Genomic DNA, 6,072 nt, shown 5'->3' on the forward strand with positions numbered 1-6,072 from the left:
CCTACATGTCATCACGCTTAGCAATACCAGTAGCCGGCGTGAGTTGAAATCCTGTCTGTTGAGGGCTGTCCCCAGGCCAGCCACATGGATTCACGCCCCTCTGGTGAGTCACATCTCATGTCACCCTCACTGCACCCACTGGGGAAAGGAGTCCCCACCCCCACTTTACAGGCAAAGCAGGTGAAGCTCCGAGACAGGGCGAGTGACTCACCCAGGGTCACACAGCTACGCGTGATGCTGACTCACGGCTGCCCAATCCTCTCGTCAGCAAACGTGCACTGAGCACACGCTGTGTGACAGACACAGGTCCTGCCGTCACAGAAAGCGTGCTGGCACCGGTGACAGCACCGGTGACGGATGTCTGCTGAGAGCACAGGGCAGAGAGTGGCAGTGGGTCCCCTGGCTGCCTCCCCGCTCCTCAGCAGGGTGCCGCCTCCTCTCTCCTCCTGGAAGGGGGACAGGAAGGTCCTCATCTTCACTCAGAGTATGCAGGGTTCACAATCCCAGAGGCGCGGCAAGATGCCCAGGCTGCCTCGGCAATGCCTGGTTCCTTCCTTCACCCAGTCAATGTTCACCGAGCACCTTCCACGTGGCTGGCTCTGTGCTGTGTGCTGGAGACGCAGCGGCAGCAAGACAGACAAGCCTCTGCCCTCACGGAAGGAACAGACTCTGTCTCCAACAGCCGGCCATTCCTTGCCCAGGTCCTCTGCCCTCCCCCCTTCCCACCAACCTCTTCCCTTTTTAAACACGTCTAAACTCACTTCCTCCAGCTCTGTCGAGATTGCTCTAGGACAGCGGTCAGAGCAACACCACAGAACAGGGCGTTGCGTGGTGGCTGGGAGAAAAAGATGAAGGGATTAAGAAAAAGAAAAAGAAAACTCATAGACATAGACAACCATATGGTGTTTAGAGGGGGAAAGGGGGTGGGGGAGGGGGAGAAGGATATGGTGATGGAGGAGACTTAACTTGGATGGTGAACACACAATACATTATACAGATGATGTATAGAGATGAAACCTATATAATTTTGCTAACCGATGTCACCCCAATCAATTCAATAAAAAGTAAATAAAATTTAAGAGTAGATGGCACGCTGTTTTTCTCTCACACACACACAACTTCCTGAGTACATTTTCCCAAAATCCTGGTATTGACAGAAAACAGTTCTGTATGTTTGGGTGGGAAAGAGGGCTAATGGACACACGACGATCAGAGGTCAGATAATGGCTAAAGCCAGTAGTTCATTGGCTCGCTCAGCATGCCTTCCTCCAGTGCCTGGTCTGCAGGGACCCCTGTGCTGGGCAGTCCCAGGGACCCAGAGGCGACCTCAACAGCCACGGGCCTGGCCTCCCAGGGCTCACAGCCCAGTGGCAAAGACAGAGCGACAGCCAGAGTAGTCAGGGCTGGGATATGGGAGCCCAGATGGAGCTCCCAATCCAGCCTGGGGATCCAGGAAGACTTCCCGGGGGGGAGGGAGGAGTCAACTTTCCTGGCGAGAACACATTGAGATGATTAATAATGAGAGCACTCCTGTCTCCGGAAGGTGCTATTTATCAGACATGACAGCTAAAGGGCTATAATGCATCACTTCCGTTTATTTCTCCAAACCCTGGAAAGTGGATGCTATTAATAGTTCCACTTTACAAATGAAAAAATTGAACTGAATTGTCCCTGCCTAGCTTGGAGTTGCACAGCCCTGAAACCTATCTCCTTAGAAGTTACAGGCTGGTGGGTGACACAGATCCAACCCTGGAGAGTGACAACTCAGAGTGGGACAGAGGAGCTGAGGGGCATTTGGGAGGCCAGAGAAGGGACTGCCCAGCCTGGGAATCCGGGAAGGCTTCCTGGAGGAGGAGTGGCTCAGCCATGACCAGAAGTGCTAGTAGCCATGAGCGAGGTGAAGGTGAAGAAGTAAGTACAAGTGCTCCAGCCAGGAGGTCAGCAAACGTGGTTTATTCAGTCTGGCTGTTCATTCATTTGGTTTGTTTTTTAAATCCCACATATAAGTGAAATCACGCTGTTTTGTCTCTTATTTCACTGATGTCCAACTTATTTCACTTAGCACAATACCCTCTGGGTCCATCCATATTGTGACAAATGACCAGATTTCTTTTTTTTTTTTCATTGCTGAGTGTGGATAAAAAAGGGGCCACATGTTAAACCTGACCAGCCCGGGGAGGCCTGCACGGTGGGACGGACGAACACAGCGACCTGAGGTGACCACACAGGAGGGCCTGAACATAGAAATTCCTGATGAAAAGTGAGTCACTGCAGGTAGTCACATCCCCCAGGCCCACGAAGTCCTTGACAAAGGTCAATCTTTACCTTAAGTGAGCCTGTCATCTTTTTAAAAAATTTATTCTCATTGGCCCTGGCTGGTGTAGCTAGGTGGATTGAGCACGGGCTGCGAACCAAAAGGTTGCCGGTTCAATTCCCAGTCAGGGCACATGCCTGGGTTGTGGGCCAGGTTCCCCAATGGGGCCCATGTAAGAGGCAACCACACACTGATGTTTCTCTCCCTGTCTTGAAAAAAAATTTATTGTATTTTCTCCATTACCATTTATCCACCTTATACCCTCCTCCACCTCCACCCACCCTCTCCTCCCCGAAATCACCACACTGTTGTCCGTGTCCGTGAGTCCTTTTTCTTCTCTGCCCAATCCCTCCACCCCCAACCCCCTTCTCCACAGCTGTCTGTCTGCTCTCCATCTGTGAGTCTGTCTCTATTTTGCTTGTTAGTTCAGTTTGTTCATTAGATTCCACATGAGTGAAATCATCGTGGTCTTTTTGTATCTGCGATGACTCACCTTTGAAATGGCAATGATCTCCTTCTTCAGACCCCTCAGGGTACATCCACCCACCCACTCCTTCCTTGAGGGGGGGCGGGAGGAGGCTGGCCCACTTGTGACTCCATCACCCACACCCCACCTGCCTGGGTGGGATGCTGGGTGGGAGCTGAGACCTGGACGTGGGTAAGCCGTGAAGGACTGCATGGTGTGAGGTGTCCTGACAACTGGGGCACCTGCTCACCAGGAATGGCTGTGGGGTCCCTGGGCAACGCCGCCGCTTACTGTCCTGTTCCCTCAAATGCCTGGGTCTGGGCGTAAGGATGTCTGTGGGGTGGCCACTTAACAGAGGCCTCGGAGGGGGTAGGGGGCACGGGGCTTCCTCTGGGAACAGCCCACAGCCTGTTGGAGAGAATCGTTGGATCGTTCGAAGCGCTGACCTTGTGCAGGGTACAAGCCGGGGAAGAGGCAGGGGAGGGAGGTGAAGTCCCCGCCTTCCAGAAGCTTACAATGACGTGGCAGGGCGGGGCAGGTATTACTAATCACACCAAAACCCCCCAACCTAATTACACAGTGAGACCAATGGTGCGCAGAAGTCAAAATAACTGGGGAAGTACGGAGAGCCGGGACCCAAAGCAGGAGCCACGGGACATCTCTCAGGTCGAGCCAGCAGGCAGGGGGGCAGCAGTCGGGGAGGGGACCGGACACAGGGACGTAAGCAAGCGGTCCCTCACTGGAAGGCGCCCAGGGCGGGCTCCCAGTGACTCGGCTTCCTCTGGCTCACACCGCCCCGCCCCCGGGGACCAGGTCCAGCACCAGCCGGCGGGTCGGACCTCCGCCGTTATCCATTGTTCTTCCTAACGGAAGCCAGAAGAGGGAGAGGGTCCCTACCTTTGATTGCATCCCCTGTGGCTGTGAGCCATTTATTTTTACACTTGAACTTGGAAGCATCTGATGCCTTGAGTATCTAAATACTTCAAAACAAGACATGGAAAGGACCAGAAAACAAGAAAGATCTTATTTTCCCACCAGTCTGTTCTCCCACCCAGCCCTGCCCGCTCCTCCTGATCAGGAAGCATCACAAGCCATGGGAGCTAAGGCAGCAGCCTAAGCCATTATCCCCAAATGCCACCTGCTGTGCCCTTCCATTGGAGAGGCTGGAGCCCCAAGGTCACAGGCAAAGCTGGAAGGGCAGGATCCTCCCCACCAGAACTGAGTCTCACACCAGCCACCAGGCCACCTAACTGTCTAGAGTCTGTTTTCTCCTCTGTGAAAAGGCAGCGGCAGCTGCTGCCCCACTGAGTTGTGCTGAGACATAAATGAGGTCGTGTAGGAAGGGCACGCAGCTCAGCTGTTCCATAAACACAAATAATTGTTTGCATTACCTGTACTGGGGGAGACACGAGCAGAGCATGAGAAAGCTAGTACATGCACACACAAAAATCAGAGAGAGACGACATTGGTTGCTCTCAATCAGAAGTCACATGGAAAGGTGGTGGGACGGCTGGGTCTCACCCACAGAGCGGCGAGGCGTCTCAGAGCCGCGAGGAGGACGGTAACTGCCCAGCTTACCTCGGGCTGAGCCCACTCTGGCTCCTCATCCACAGCGCGTGGCTGCAGCAGAGCAGGTGAGTACAGCTTTTCTAGACGACAGTTTTGCTACCTATACACTCTTTTTTTTTAAGATTTTATTTATTTATTTTCAGAGAGAGGGAAAGGGAGAGAAACATCGATCAGAGAGAGAAAAACATTGATCGGTTGCCTATAGAACATACCCTGATCAGGACTGAACGTGAAACCCAGGCATGTGCCCTGACCAGGGATCGAACCAGTGACCTTCCCCTTTGTGGGAGGACACCCAGCCAAGCCACACAGGTCGGGGCTATACATCCTTTCTCACTCACTTCCGTCTCCAGGCACCTGTCCTAGAGATAAAGGAACCTGTGGGAGCAAAGATTCACACGCGGCGTTTTCACGTATCAGCGTTCAACCAAGGGGACTGGCTGCGCATCTGGTTTGCCCACACAGTGCGAGTGTACTCACCCCTGCACAAAAACCATATAATTGTTTTTATTGACAGAAGAGTGGTCTCGACGGAGCACTGAGTGAGGAAGGAATGTGAAAGCGGTAGGTGCAGCATGATCCCACTTTAACAGTGTGCATTTACAGGAATGTGCGGCAGCGGCGTGCCCTGGAGGGGCAGCCAGTCTGACTATCCCTTCACACCCAGCTGTGTCTGTCTGTCTGTCTGTCTGTCTGTCTGTCTGTCTGTCTGAGATGCTCATACACCCACCCACCCGGTGGGAGAGAGGGAGGGGGAAAGACAGGGAGTGAGAGAGGGAAGCACAGGGGCTGGGACTGCAGATCCCCGAGCCTGCCCAGCTGGAAGGGTGCGGCCTCCCCACCCCCAGACTGGGTGCTGGCAGGGTGCTGGAGCCTCTGGAGATGTACCAGGCCCTGTCGCCTCCACCCCTTCCCCCAAAGAAACCCTTCTGGGCGCCAAGCATGTGTCAAGCCTCAGGATCGGTATTCAGCAGGTGGTCTCTCCTTGCAGCCTGGGTGGTAAGCAATGACAGTCCCCATTTTACAGAGAAAGAAACTGAGGTTCAGGGAGGGCAAATGACCCACCCAAGGTCACACAACTGGGCTCAGACGTGCCCCACTCTGGGCCCCCGGCTACCAGGGGTGTGGTGTGTGGGGACACGGGCCCTTCCCAGGCCCTGGCTCCCCACTCCTGCCCTCGGGGAGCACAGTGAAGGTCATTGGTAGGCGGACTGCGAGATCTTGGGAGACCGGCCAGCAACTCAGTCAAGGGAGAAACTGCTTCTGAGTGTGAGCCCGGAGGGCAAACACTGGCACAGAAACCACCAGTGTTTTGGCCTCACAGAGCCACCCCAAGTGCCCTGTCTGCTCCATTTCCTGTGCTGTCTGTGACCCCGTGACCCCACGCTGGGGAGCCTGGGGAGCCTGGGTTGGGGGACACGGCACTGGCTGGTCACCACACACGCATGGCTGAGCAAACCCGTGTCTTTCACAGCCATTCCTCGGGGTTATTTCTTGGGAATCTAGAAACACACACTGAGGTTTTCTCGGACCTCAGCTGTCAGCAGAACACCAGGGCCCCGCCTTCCCTGGGTGCTGGTGGGCTGGGAGTCTCTGCGGAGGGCCAGGTCGGGGCAGGGAGTCTTCGGGCTTCCACAGGGAGGGATAAGAAAAGAAGAAACAGTGCGTCTACACATACAGCTGACCCTCGCACGATGGGTTTGAACTGGGAGGGCTGGAGAAT

This window comes from Phyllostomus hastatus, unplaced genomic scaffold (assembly GCF_019186645.2).
Source record: "Phyllostomus hastatus isolate PE091 unplaced genomic scaffold, TTU_PhHast_1.1 phas_contig_468, whole genome shotgun sequence".
In the NCBI taxonomy this organism is placed as follows: domain Eukaryota; kingdom Metazoa; phylum Chordata; class Mammalia; order Chiroptera; family Phyllostomidae; genus Phyllostomus; species Phyllostomus hastatus.